Source organism: Anolis sagrei, chromosome 2 (genome assembly GCF_037176765.1).
Source record: "Anolis sagrei isolate rAnoSag1 chromosome 2, rAnoSag1.mat, whole genome shotgun sequence".
Classification (NCBI taxonomy): domain Eukaryota; kingdom Metazoa; phylum Chordata; class Lepidosauria; order Squamata; family Dactyloidae; genus Anolis; species Anolis sagrei.
Window position 1 is genome coordinate 257,216,476 of NC_090022.1, and position 15,245 is coordinate 257,231,720.

General features: G+C 39.2%; 1 protein-coding gene across 9 annotated transcripts in view; it reads left to right on the top strand.

Moving 5' to 3' along the window:
- Window positions 1–2,025: 2,025 nt before the first annotated feature.
- The window catches only part of MEF2C (myocyte enhancer factor 2C), a 215,427-nt gene continuing 202,207 nt past the window's right edge, over window positions 2,026–15,245 (top strand). For 3 of the 9 annotated variants that reach the window (XM_060761751.2, XM_060761766.2, XM_060761755.2), the window contains exon 1: window positions 2,030–2,238. The gene's annotated coding sequence lies outside the window, so the exon portion shown is untranslated. Of the gene's footprint in view, window positions 2,239–15,245 lie in introns of all 9 variants that reach the window. The other 6 variants (XM_067464548.1, XM_060761767.2, XM_060761761.2 and 3 more) reach the window with 5 other exon arrangements.

The following is a 15,245-nucleotide window of genomic DNA, read 5'->3' on the forward strand; positions in this document are numbered from 1 at the left end:
TGAATATGGATGATGTCTGAGTATCCTAGGACTATAGTAGGGTTTGGAAATTATGAAACTGTCACATAGCTATGCATAAAATCCACTTTCTCCGGTATGAGTTATCTAAAATAAGCACTACAATATCATCTGGATTCACCTTCAACTTATTGACCTTTATAAATCCTAGACTGCTCTAACATCCATCTGGAATCAGAAATTGTGATAATAAAGATGTGTAAGATTCTAATTTCCATTAACAAACTGCTAAGGATAAAATCTTACTAATATATATTGTTAGGTCTCATGGTGGCTGTGGAAATTCCGGGAACTTTAGCCCAAAGAAATAACTTTATGCCCATTATTACATTCTATCCATATATAGCTAAGACCTCCTTCTTCCACCACACACACACACACTCAATTTCTACATGTCTAATTTCAAAAACAGCGTGTGCAGTTTTAGCCTCTCCTTCTGTTCAAGAATTTCATGTGGATAATTTTATGACCTAATACTAAAGTTTGGAAAAGCTTTAAAAATCTTCCTAACATAGCCTATTTTATTTGCTTTGGAGTGAAGGAGAATCTAATGTACTTTAATGAGAGCACTGCCTTCGCACTGACAAAACAAAGAAGTATGAGTGCTACTTTGTAACAGCAATGGACCTTCAATAAGTTTTAAACTCCCATTCATTAGTAGTTTGAGAAGGATGTTTGTCCTTTAGGAAAAAAGTATAGATTGAGTGTTTGAACCCTAAACATATGATTTTTTTAAAATATGATGAAAACATAAGGGTTTTGTTATGGAACATGCAACAACCAAGAACCTGTTTCCCTTTAGCAAGCTTCTTTAAAAAATCCCATATAATTATTAAATGAAAACATTCACTTACCCAGTACTCAGACTTTATATCTTGAACAAGAGACATTCACTCAGAGAGAGGTACTTACTATGTTTCCTTGGATACTAGATGATGCCAATCAGGTCCATGTTTTTTATCCAAAAGTGGTACCCAGCAGAGAAAAAGTGTTTGCTGAGTAGCTGTTTATGTGCAGTAAGTAAAGAAGAAGGTTGTTTACTTGACAAAAGGTCTGTGACCTAGACGTTCCTTCTACCCAGTATCCCTTGTACCCTTTCTCTCCTTCAGGATTCTTTAATAGAATGAAAGGGGTGGGGATCCAGCATCAACTAGTTTGTGTAGTTTCCTGCCAAATTAATGAAGAAGAGGACTTGGTCACACAGACTGGAGTTCATTTCCCTGGCATTATTCCCTTGATATAACCTTGCAGGTATATTGACAAAATACTAGCGTACAAAAAAGGTCAGGCTCCTTTTCATAATTCCCCCCTTCTCCTGAGAGAGCATGGGGGAGCAAGGCAGGGGCAAATCTTCATTCCTTAATTAATTTATTCATGAAAGAGAAATATCCAAAATGTTGCTTTCCAAGATTAGCATGTTTCCTTGGACATTAGCAATTTTGTGAAATGTGTCTCATGCCTCGATTTTTTCCCCAATGCCTCAACGGCATAAATGTGTAATTCTGACATGTAATCTCTCAGCAAGACAGACTTTCTAATTTTGGGAGTGAGATTATTGAATCCACTTGGAGAAGTTTTGTGTTTCTAATATTCCTCTGGATAAAAGTAAGAGCAAAAAAGAAAGCAATCCCCCTTTTAAGATGTTGCCTTCCTTTCAAAATAAAAAATACAAAATGTTGTCTTGTTCTAACATTCTTGGAAATTCACTTTTTAAAATCGCCGTAAAGAAAGATTTCCCCTTGGTTTTTTTAAAAAAGTATTATTATTATTATTGGCCGTCTGAAAGTCGTTTCATTTTGCCTCCTCTAAAGGAGTGAATTTTGGATCAAGCTACTGATTTGATCTTTTCCAATTGAACTTAACAGCGTGCTTTGTGGAGAGAGTAATTCTATGTTCCTTTGCCAGAGCTGACAAAGGTCTGGTTGTCAGTGATACCTTTTACAGCTAAATTTACTCCAGAGTGACAGGAGCAGGTGGGACCAGGCCTGCCAGACACTTGTGCATGGAAATCACGCATCTTACAGGTCAACAGCGAAGGGGAAAAAGCCCCTGCCTTTGTAGCAGAGGGTGAGTGAGGCAAACAGGACCCAAACTGGGGGGTTTCTCTTCAAAGCCAGCTGGTCTGGCTTTATTCTACAGGAATTTTTTACCTGTCAGTTTAATCAACGGAGCCCTCAGCAGGTGCTGACGGGGACATCTTCCTGGAGAAGAAGGGCACTGGTGAGTTTTATTTTAAAAATGATTTTTTAAAAATATAATTATACAGATAGACAGTCAGGATCTGCTCATTCTGTCCTAGTGCAATGTTTAGGACCACGATCCAGAGGTGAGTTTTGAAACATTTTACTTCTACAGGAAATGAATTTGGTAGCATGCACCTTTAGAGTAACTGCTTTGAGAAAATACACTTTCGCAAAGAGGGTCCAAACATCTGTTACTTTTTGGAAAATGAACCCTGGAAGACTTAAGTAGGGGAAATATATATCTTCAAGCATGCAGAAGAATATACATATTTCCCAGTCACCTCTCAGGATTACTTTTTTAAACTTTTGAAGTGAAAATTGAAAGCAATAAATAGTAGTTTTGGTCATGGTTTGTACTGATCATGCTGTATCTATATTGCTGTCTTGATTGACCACCAACTAGTTCATGTTTTAGAATGTCATTTTAATACTGTATCGAAAGCTAACTTTTCAGCCAAATGAGTGTAAATGTGGAAGGCATTTTAATTTTTAAAATGTTCCACTTACTACTCAAAAGACAGTTGTATGGAACTGTTGCTGATTTTGCCAGGGGAAGAAACTGAAATGTGAAACAAAAGCAATGCAGGAATATAACTTTATATATATAAAACATTGCTATCACTTAAAGTCCAATGTGTGTCTTGCTGTGTGCACAGTTGTTAACTTTGTAACGCCACTAAGCCTCAGCTGTTAGAGACTGCAAAAGAGAACATGTTTCAGGACAATCTTATTTTAATTATTGCAAAGACGTGGGAAAAAAAGATCAAATGCAAAGGCATACTTTGGGACGACAGGATTTTTTATGATGAATTTCTGTTTTCACAAGCTTGTGCTTTTAACTGTACTTCATAGCAGTTCTTGCAAACTGTCAAACAAATTGAAAGCATTTCTGTAAACAAGTAATCAATTTTAGAGGGTTTTTTTTTGAAAGGCCAATACTAAGTCTATATACAAAACTGAACATATGAAATTACTTTTAATAACCAGATTCCATACTGACATTTCGCCTGGCATCAAAGTTTAAAGAGCACTCAACAACAGATAGATAAATTATGACATTAATTTGGCACTGGAGGTTGTTCTGCTTGGAAAATAAGAATGTGGATTCCCGCAGTACAGAGATATTTTAACTAGTACTGTTTGGCGACTCTAAAAAAGTTTTTCGTGAGAAGTATTTGTTTGTTGTCCTGTGTGCATAAAGCATAAAGTCCATGACATGTTGATGAAAAGAGTTATGGACCCTGTTCATACTATTGCAGACTTAACCAACTTTCTTTTGAAAGTAAAGTAAACTTTATTGCGATCACAGAGCATGTTATATCTACATTGAATGTAAATTCTGTGCATTCAGCTGGGCTGCTATATTGATTACATGGATCTTTTAGCAAATTCTATTTTTAATAGAGGTTGTTTTATCCAATTTGTATACCTGGTTTATGTAATGTGTTATTGATTTCATGTTGATGTATTTTATTTTATTTTATGTATTATGTATTTTATGTATGGCATCTTTGTGTACTATTGTGTCAGCCACCCCAAGTCCCTATGGGAGATGGTGGTGGGGTATAAATAAAGTTGTTGTTGTTGTTGTTGTTGTTGTTGTTGTTGTTATTTATACTCCACTTTTTCCTATCCACAAGAAGACTCAAATCTTCTTTGTTGCAAGCTGTTACTGCTTAGAATTACAGACTTGATCAGTTTGTCTCTGTTTCTGTCTTGTCCTTTTTTAAAAAGTGAAGTATATAGAACAGCTGATTTGTCTTTATATCTGTCTTAAAACCATGCAGCTGCCCAGGCCAAATACCACAAGCCCAGGCATTTGCAGAGAGACTTTATGATTTGTTAACTGCCACTAAAGGTCATTAATTCCATGCACCACCACAAATTTTGTTCAGGGGAAAAAGTATAAATAATAATATCTGTAACTCAACTCGTCATTCAAGAAAACTAAACATCCAAACGTAGGAGTTTCCTCTAATCTCAACCTAATATTGCAGTCTTATACACCCTTAATTGGAAAAGGTCCCATTGAACACTGTTTGTCTAACGTCTGAGTACACAAGCATTGCATTATGTGGCATTTCTATAGAACTATGCACAGATATGTGGATAAAACTGAATGTCTAGCACGCCAAATGCTTCTTTGCCTATAATGTCATTTATACTGTGATCCTATAATCAGTTCCTTGGGAGTAAGTTATATTGCATTCATTATTTCTAACCATATGCAGACAATATATAGTATTAATTTTAGCCTTAGAAACTCTATCATATCCATTATCCTGAAAAATTAACAATTCTAGAATGTGTTGCAAAAAAGAGGGGTTTTTTTAATCTCTGAAAACTTCCAAAAGTCTGGCAAAAATATTAACTTTCAATCTCTTTTTCAAAATAAGTTAGTCTGCTTTCTTTTTATGGAATTGAGGCACCTGAGCATCTGTTAATGTGATTCATTTAATTAAAATCTTGGTAAATAGGGTTTTTTTTCCTCTTCAGTTCCTTCTGTTTTAAAAAAGTCAATCTATTTTGTTTCACCTGAAGTAGCAGTTTTTTTTTTAAATGACACAAAAAACATTTTTTTCTTCTTCTTCAGAATCAGATATATTTGTTCCAGTTACCTGTCTTTATGTTGATTAACCTTTCTTACCTGCTTTATAAATAACAAACATACAACTGGATAACAATGAACTGAAAGGTTGTAATTAAAAGGGTTTTTTTTCTGTCTATAAATTTACATCCCTCACAAATAGACCAGTAATTAGATACTAAATTATTAATAATCCCATGTAATTAATCATAAATAAGATAATAATGTTAATACAAAAATGTCTTTTTGGTACTTTCCAAAGTACATGAAACATATTGATTTCACATAATATTTGTATCTATATGGAGTTATAGTAACTTAATACTTGTGCACCAGGAAATTGAATCCAATCCTCCTGCTTTTCAGTCATAGCTGGAATTTGTGTGAATCATTCAAAGAAGGTCAATCCAGAAACTTCTTTGGTGGTTTATTCTTACAGATTTCTTCCCATTCTTTAATCTTGAGTATTTGGATATGTAATACTAATTTGATATGTTATATCTGATATTCAGAAGATACTACGTATGGTATGCGGTAAACCTCTTCTGGCTAAACCATATGAAAAAAATGCCCTTGCAAATCTCTCTTCATATCAATGGGATTTCAATTTGAAAACTTCCCAGTCATTACAAGTTGTTTTTCATAACATCACTTTAGACATTCAAACATTGGATTCTGTTTTAGAGAAATTATTTTTGGGCTAAACTTCCAGAATCTGTCATCCATCAGTGGCCGCATTGACTGAGAGAATTCTAGAGGTTGTAGTCCAAAAGGTCTCTTTTTGAAGCTCTGCACTGCAGTTCAGTTTTCTACTACATATTTTTTATTACAAAAACAACTTAACAATTGACTAGAAATGTGAATCAATTATTTCAGAATGCACATATATAGAGCCCCTAACCACAACCCTTTGGTAAAGATTGAAATGTAGTGGACATGTGTATAGTATTATTTACTCCAGTTATAGTATGTAGAAAGTATCACATATTTTCAAAGTAAATTATAACTTACTTTTTAAAAATTGTTGCCTTTGTAAGGCTGCTCAGAGTCTCCTTCGGGGTTGAGAAGGGGAGGGTATAGATGTGGTAAATAAATAATAAATAAATAGAAATGCTCAGTGATTAGACGATGAGATGAGTAGAAAGTTTTGCAAGTTACTCACTCCAGAAGGAACTGTTACCGATTACAGACCAGTGGATGGGCACAGAACTCCTACTAGAATAAATGATAATTCATACAAACCAATCGCATTGCTTCATTTATTTTCTTTGCATTTAAAAGTCAGTCAGAAAAAAAGGAGAACACAAATGGAGTTAACATTGATGTACTTCTAAAACACAGTTGATAGATTCTTATTTGCCATACTCTCTGGTTAGGACTTCTCCTTAACCCCTGAAGTTTTCTTGAGGGTTTGTCAGATTCAATATTATATGACTGCTTCAGTGAATCTTTTCAATCACTTAATTTTCCATGTTTAATGACTTGCTCAACCATCAGGTTTTATTTCGACACTAAACATTGCAATGTACAAATGACCTGTTTCTTCAGCCTTATGGTTTCATGCCTTGTAACACATGGAAGGGAGGAGCAAAGCCAATTCCGAAATATAAGCACAGCTAAGTGCCCTTTTTTGGTAAAAAGAACAGATATACATTAAGAAACAAATAATATAAAAAGCATTTAAAGAACCTGAACATTTCAAGAGGAGTGAAAAGAGCCAAGAATCAAAGCCTTGTTTGGCAAACTGTGACATGTTTTCAGATGGCAATTCAGTTTATTGTTTTGGAATGGTCTTCAAAGCTATTTCCCCCAACCCATGTAGGCTTCCCAGAAAACATATTGGGGTGCAGAACGATTGACCTTTGTCTGATTTTCCACAGAATTAGACAGTGCATTCTTAGATAGTGGAAATAAAATCACAGAGAGAGAAAGTAAAACAGAATCCTTGTTAGTGGGGAAAGCTACACCGTAGGATGAAATCAAGATCTTATTGAAGTTCATGGCAACGCTCATGTTTACTTTTGTCAACATGTTTTAACATTTGTTTTGAAGTCAATTTTAAGAGAACGATATACCAGTGGGTTGTATTTTCTTTCTGGTTATATCTAGAAATATGTACTCAAGAAATGATTGTATACCCCAAACTGTCCATTCTGTATTGCTCACCTGAAAATAAGCGACTTTCATGTTCATGTGGCTTACATCTAAGCAAGCATGTATAATATCAATCTAAAATTGCAGAGGGGGACCTATTGTATAATGAAACTTCTAAACGGACCAAGTTCCTTCCGTAACTGCATTTGAATGTTGTTACCTTGAAGCATTCTTGAAAAATGACTAGAGATTTAAAAAAATATAATTAATTCAATTCTGAAGAATGTTTTGTGTGTGAGAGAGAGAGAGACAGAGAGAATTTTACTTTATTCAGAAGTAAATCTCAGTGAATTCAATAAAACTTGTTCCCAGCTAAGGGCATATGAAATTGAATTTCATAGGACTCACCTCTAGGTAAGCATGCATAGAGTTGTGTACTGCTTTCTCTCATAACCAACAGCAATTCAGAAAAGAGAGGAAATTCAAACAAAAAGTGGCCATCGTTGCAATGCAAGTTTACAAACACGCACACACACACTTTCTAAGTGTGTATATATATTTCTTGCATGGGAACTTAGTGCATTGTGGATATTGTGGTCTATCTATAAGCATTCACCTGTAGATTTTTAATTAATTTTGAATGGTATTTCTCATACTCAGTTGTACACATTAGGATACTTATTTTGTGGGAAATGTGTGGCCAGGAAAGGCAGTGTTATACTTAGAGTAGTGTTTCAGCATGGGCATTCCCATTTGCTCTGTTCTGTTTGGAAGAAAAGGTAAAACTTTGAGAAGTTCCTCTTTTGGTCTATGACTCCAAGATATCTTGAACCAGCTACTGGGCATATTAACTGCAGGACTCTAGTAGGCTTACTCCTAGAAAATTAGCTTTTACAAGCTCTGGACAGAAAAGGTTCAGTTAGCTGTTGTTTTCACATCAGTATCACATGCACCTTGGCTCCATGTTCTTATGACTCACAGACTATTATATAGCAGTTTTTGCTGCATTGTTACAGTGACCTTATTTACACCTAAAATTTTGTGTCAGGATAAACTGAAACACAAACCCTTCAATTCACATAGCTTCCTGGCTTTTTACACACCCAGTCCTGTGTTTGCCTTCATTCCCAAGTGTTTGTGTTGTGTACACTTGTACTAAAGGCTTTCAGTGGTCTCTAATGCTGCCTTGTTTTCCTGTTACAAATATATCTTACCAATATTGAAAGTTTTGTGGTTTGCAAAGCCATGAAACCTTACAGCAGTAAGGGTTTTTGTTTTGCAACTCATCTCACCTTTAGAGACAGCTGTGTTTCAGGATGGATGTGTCATTAGGCAAAATATGCTTCTAAGCAGGGCCATAGCAAGAGCTGCATTGAGCTCTAGGAGGACTTCACTGTGAAAGAGGGCACGGAAAATTCTGCAACACTTTTCCCAAAAAAATGTTTATGAATTTCAGCACCTCTTACTGGCATTGGCTCTATGCCAAGGACAACTGGGGTTGCAGTTCAACACTACCCAGAAAACTACAAAAATACACTTCTGCTGGCAAGGATGGACTGGTCCTATACAACCCCTTAGTCATTGGGGTTCTCTTCTAACTCTGCTGAGCTCTCAATATAGTTCCCATGTTCTTCATCCCCTGGAAAGTCTCCAAATGTGAGAAGCCGAAAAACGTATAATACTAGCCATTATGGAATCTCTCTCCAGACTGATGTCACAATTCTCACCAGTTAACTCTGGAATAATTAATTCTCACCGGTTATGTTTTGGTGTGGATTTTTTTTTTACTGCAACCATGTAGTAGTCATGCTGATTAAACAAGTTGAGAACCTGTAATCTAAAAATGCTCAGGTTCTACTACCAGGACATGGGAGTCTTCTTGCAGAATTTTTCTGTATCCATTTTCAGTTCCAAGGTTTAACTGTGGAGCATATTAAGTAGAAGGTTGCTCCCTGTGCCTGAAAGCCAAGCTAAGGCATCTTCTAGACCAGGCCTGCACAACCTGTGGCCCTCTAGGTGTTTTGGACTCAGACTCCCAGAAGTTCTAAACAGCTTGTCCAGTGGTTAGGAATTCTGTGAGTTCAAGTCCAAAACACATGGAGGGGCACAATCTGTGCAGGACAGATCTAACCTAAAGTTTTGAAACAGGGTAGTGGAGATGAATTTCCCCTACAGCAAGTTTTCATAGAATCATAGAATCAAAGAGTTGGAAGAAACCTCATGGGCTATCCAGTCCAACCCCCTGCCAAGAAGCAGGAATATTGCATTCAAATCACCCCTGACAGATGGCCATCCAGCCTCTGCTTAAAAGCTTCCAAAGAAGGAGCCTCCACCACACTCCACCAGGGCAGAGAGTTCCACTGCTGAACGGCTCTCACAGTCAGGAAGTTCTTCCTCATGTTCAGATGGAATCTCCTCTCTTGTAGTTTGAAGTCATTGTTCCGTGTCCTAGTCTCCAGGGAAGCAGAAAACAAGCTTGCTCCCTCCTCCCTGTGGCTTCCTCTCACATATTTATACATGGCTATCATATCCCCTCTCAGCCTTCTTTTCTTCAGGCTAAACATGCCCAGCTCCTTAAGCCGCTCCTCATAGGGCTTGTTCTCCAGACCTTTTATCATTTTAGTCGCTCTCCTCTGGACACATTCCAGCTTGTCAATATCTCTCTTGAATTGTGGTGCCCAGAACTGGACACAATATTCCAGATGTGGTCTAACCAAAACAGAATAGACACTATGCTCCTATTAATGCAGGCCAAAATCCCATTGGTTTTTTTGCCGCCACAGGGGCAAAAAACTTTATGTTCTTGGTTGATTCACAACTGATGCTTTGACATGAAGGAAGTGCTCCAGATTAAAGCCATCACCATCACCTCTAAACCATCTAAAGAACTTTAGACTACAGTTTCATGAATGGTATTGTTTAATCCTCTGCCCAACCAAGGCACCACATGAATGAATTGAATCCCCTTTTGACCTGCACCACTTCCAACCTTACAGTGTAAATGAATAGACAAGGTGGATCACTTAGTTACTCTGTGTAAAGCTTGGGAATTGTAATACTAGAAACAGGGTCTTTCCATGAGGATAGCATTATAACAAGTTGAAGTTGATGATTTCCATGTCAATGGGTGGTGGATCAACTCTGGGTTTTATTCTAAACTTTAAAGGAGCCATCCAACTCCCCCAAAATACATTCAGCACCTTGGGCAGTTTCTTCAAAATCCATCTTTAAAACTAGCTAGAACACGGGAACCACTAGTCATCATCAACTAGTTGTTTTTTCCCAATGCATTTTTGATCCATTTTTGCTCCCAGCTCAGTTTCCTCACCATTTTCCCCATGGTTGAGATCCACAAAGTCAACTTTCCTCTCACAAATAAATAATAGAAAGACATTTGACAGTCGCACTTACAACAGGACTGTAAACGTGGATGAAATCGATCATACCCACAAAGTTTGAGCAGGAGACAGCCATGTTTACCATCCTTACAAATGAATTTTTGCCACTGGATCTCAAACACAACTATGACTTGTCAACTGCCTACATCCACATAAAGTACGCCTTTACAGGTTGTGTGTATGAGTTTGTCTGAATACGTTCTAACTCTAGATGAACAAAACAAATGGAAACTGGGTTAAAACAATTTATGGCATTGTGATTTCCATTCTAGTGGCCATGGCTGCATCCTATGAAATGCTGGGGCTTGCAGTTTGGTGGTGCAATTTAATTCTACATATTTCTCCCTAAACTGCAAATTCCAGAATTCCATGGGATGTGGAACCACAGAGTAATGTGAAAGGGCCTCAAGAGACAGGGTATAGCGATACTGACTATCAAAAACCATGAAGCTACAGCTTTTCCCTTGAAATATAGAAGAAGACCACAGTGATAATGATAATAATATGGGACAAATCAGGTTGTCTTTCACGAACACTAGAATCTTATGTGCTTTACTTTGTCATTGGCATATGCCCCATTGAATAGAATAGGACTTAATTCTGTAAAAAAAAAAAGTGGTACACAGGAATACTGGAAAGTTTCTGGTAAAGAAGCAGAAGTTTGAGAGAGTATTTCCAAAAGAAGGAAGGTTGGATGGAAGGGGGAGAGATAGAGTCCCTTATATTTTTCCATCACCTTTCTGTGCTTGCAAAGTGATACTTTATACTGCTGGAATATTCAATTGCTAACATTCAGGCCATGGAAAATATGCAGCTTTCAACCTCTCAGACTGTAACAGCACTTCTGAGGCCCTTTCTACACTGTCCTTATATCCCAGAATTTGATTTGGCATTTGGGTTAAACCCTTGTGCCAGCAGGACTGAAGGCAGACAGGTTGGAGATTCGAAGCCTGGGAAAGTGCAGATGAGCTCCCTCTGTCATCTCCAGCTCCCCATATGGAGAAACTTCCCACAAGGATGGTAAAATATCAAAACATCTGGGTGTCCCTTGGGCAACGTCATTGCAGACGGCCAATTCTCTCACATCAGAAGCGACTTGCAGTTTCTCAAGTTGCTCCTGAAATGATTTTTTTTAAAAAACCACAGATTAATTATTTATTTATTCATTTATTTACAGTATTTATATTCTGCCTTTCTCACCTGCAGGGGACTCAGGGTGCATTACAATGCAGATATACATGCAAACATTCAATGCCATAGACAGAACACAGAGGCTATTTAACATTCTGGCTTCATGAGGATATGCTCAAATTCTGGCCACTGGGGGAGCTGTTGCTTCACCGTCCACTTGTGACACTGATGGAGTACTTCCTCATTCTTTTGCATGCTGCTGGAGATTTTTATGATGTTGTAAATTAAATTATCCTCCCCGCATAAAGTGGTACCTAAATTTCCTACTTGACAGATGCAACTGTCTTTCAGGCTGCAAATATCGACAGCAAGCTAGACAAATTGTCAGGAGCTTACCCTGATCCAGGCTGGCTTTAAACTCATTACTTTTCAGTGAGTAGTGATTTTAATGCAGCTGACCCCGAACTAGCTGTTTATCCCAGATTATATGTCAGTGGAGAGTTATATAATCCAGTTCAAAACAGATAATCTGGGATCAGACCCTGGGATATAGCGCAGTGTAGATCCTGCCTAAGACAATGGGTAGCGCAGTGTAGATCCTGCCTAAGACAATGGGTTGTAGTAGGTTTTTCAGGCTATATGACCATGTTCTAGAAGCATTCTCTCCTGACGTTTTGCCTGCATCTATGGCAAGCATCCTCAGAGACCTAACAACCTCTGAGGATGCTTGCCATAGATTCAGGCAAAACGTCAGGAGAGAATGCTTCTAGAACATGGCCATATAGCCCAAAAAACCTACAACAACCAGGTGATTCCAGCCATGAAAGCCTTCAAGAATACAGTGGGTTGTTGTAGGTTTTGAGGATAGGGTAGATGAGGATAGTATATCTATGGCTAAGCTACATTGGTTTTAAGTTGACAAATACCTATATATTTGTATTTGTATTTTATTTTAAGAGGACTAGATGTATGTTGTGTTTGCACTGTCTGTTTTTGATAAGGCCAACTGGCTAATCAATGAAAAAAATGTTGTTGACAATACAATAGAACCATTAAAAATGCCAGAGGCAATTTTTTAGAAGCAGGTGATTTATAAATTCCCCATTTGGACCCCAGTGACACAGAATGGGATGCTGCTGAAAGCCCAAGTAGGCACCAAATACCATAAAATACATTTTAAAAACTTGGCTGGATCTACTCACACCAAAAGCCAGGCGGATAAGTTGCTGCTGTCAAAGTGTGCATGTGCTGCTTTTAGCTCTTGCTATCCATGGGGTTTGGTTTCAGGATCTCTGGGGATACCAAAATCCATGGGTGCTCAAGTCCCATCATATACTATGCCATGCTAAAATGGTGTTCCTTACATAAAATGGCAAAATAGATTGCTTTTAAAAAAAATCATGTATATGATTGAATCCACGGGTGCAGAATCTGTGGATACGACGGGCATGTGTGCAGTCCGCCCTCCCTAATGCCTCTCTCCCCCCAATCCCTATGCTCCTTTGCTTTGCCTTGAGAGCTGCCTTCAGCTGTTCGGGCAATGGAAAGAGGAGAGCTGATCCCTGGCGCGTGGGTGTCAAGGGAGAGCAGCCGGCCAGGTCCTTAAATGGCTCTTTGCTGGTGGACTGAGAGGCGCGCAGAGAGAGACCGGCAGAGCCGCCACGCATTGCAATGCCCACTCCTTCCCCGCCACGCGGCTCCTTCGGGAAGAGGAGCCTTGCTTGGGCTTTTGTGTCCACGCGCGTGCGAATCCCACGGAGGAGTCCCACCCTCCTTCCTGCCCGGTACCTTCGCCAGAAGAAAGAAGGCAGTGAGACTCACTCCCTCTCCTCTCTCTCTCTCTCTCCACCTGTCCTTAGCCCTCCCCACTCAGATCCACACCGCGGCGGCTTGGAGAGGCAACTGCTTCAAGCCTCTTCACGGCAGGCAGGAAGGGAAAGGGTCTACTGGGGGAGAAGGGTCGAGGGAGAGAGAAGCCCACCCGCCACAGTCTTTCCTTCTCCTTTAAGAGGTTCTTTGAAGCCAATTTGCCTTCCCTTGCCGTTGCAGAAAGCAGAACCTGTGCGGCTTCGACCTCTTAAAAAAGCATTCCAAATTTCCCTCTTGAGCTTTGACCACTCTCCAAAAAAAATTAGGGGGAGATTTGCTGCTGAGCGGAACAGTAGATTTTTTTTACTTACTTGTCTGTTTTTAGTGTCTCTTTTGGGGAGCCTTTCACAGCTGTCCTGCCTGCATTTAGCAGGGCATCTGAAATCTAGCTTTCCCCCTCAACGCCTTGCCATGCCTTGGAGGCAGCTTTTCCTGTTGAATGCCTGCCTGTCTGCCCTGCAGCAGAGAGTAATAGTGCTGGACTCCTGCCAGCAAAAGGGTGGCAGTCTTTAGCAGCACACAAACTGTCCCTCCATTGGGACAACTGCACATTTGTGCTCAAGAGGCACCCATTTCGTGTTTCCAGGCATGTGCTGCCATGTTTTTTCAGCAGCCCGTAACAAAGGCACTCTGCTTCCCCCCAGTGCACACACATGTGACATTCTTCCCTTATTCCCAAGCAACACACACACACACATACAAATGTCTGTTAGGGGTTTCTTATATAGATGCCATTTGCTGTTGCGCATCCTACCTGTGTGACTCAGAGCCTTTTACCATTCACAAGTTTAGAATGTGCTAAAAGGCAAAGGTAAAGCTTTCCCCTTGACTTTGAGTCTCGTCATGTCCGACTCTGGGGGGTGGTGCTCATCTTCATTTCTAAGCCAAAGAGCCGGCATTGTCCATAGGTGCCTCCAAGATTATGTGGCCAGCATGATTGCATGGAGCACTCTTACCTTTCCGCCGGAGCGGTACCTATTGATCTATTCACATTTGCATGTTTTCGAACTGCTAGGTCAACAAAAACTAAGGCTAACAGCGGGAGCTCACCCCACTCTCCAGTTTTGAACCACTGACCTTTTGGTTGGCAAGTTGAGCAGCTCAGCAGTTTATTCCGCTGCACCACCAGGGGCTCCTTTATAATGTGCTATCTTTAAAAAATTAATATAGTGCACACATCATCTGGTATTCATAGAATCATAGAGTTGGAAGAGACCTCGTGGGCCATCCAGTCCAACTCCCCTGCCAAGAAACAGGAAAAACACATTCAAAGCACCTCCAACAGATGGCCATCCAGCCTCTATTTAAAAGCCTCCAAAGAGGGAGCCTCCACCACACTCCGGGGCAGAGAGTTCCACTGCTGAACAGCTCTCACAGTTAGGAAGTTTTTCCTAATGTTCAGATGGGATCTCCTTTCTATTGAGTCCCTCAAGAGAGGTGAGAAGGTCGGTATACAAAAGCTTTAAATAAATAAATAAATATTGTCCATTGTTTGAAGCCATTGTTCCATGTCCTAGTCTCCATGGCAGCAGAAAACAAGCCTGCTCCCTCTTCACTATGACTTCTCCTCACATATTTATACATGGCCATCATGTCTCCTCTTAGCCTTCTCTTCAGCAGGCTAAACATGCCCAGGTCATTCCTGCAGGAGTGTAGGCAAAACCCTTCTGTCCTGTTGCCATGTCTGTGTACTCTAAAGTAAGTCCCAATGTGGTATCAGGCTTATGCCTATAAAAAAGTCAAGCACACAGGATTTCAGCTTCAATGAAAGATGTGATTCTGATTTGTCCCATATCATGGTTGCTGAAGTGAGGTCTTCTTGTATTGTTTCCAAGAAAGAAGCTGTATCTTCACTCTTTCATCCTTCAAAATAGAGAACACACACTTGCAAACCATTCTGAAGTA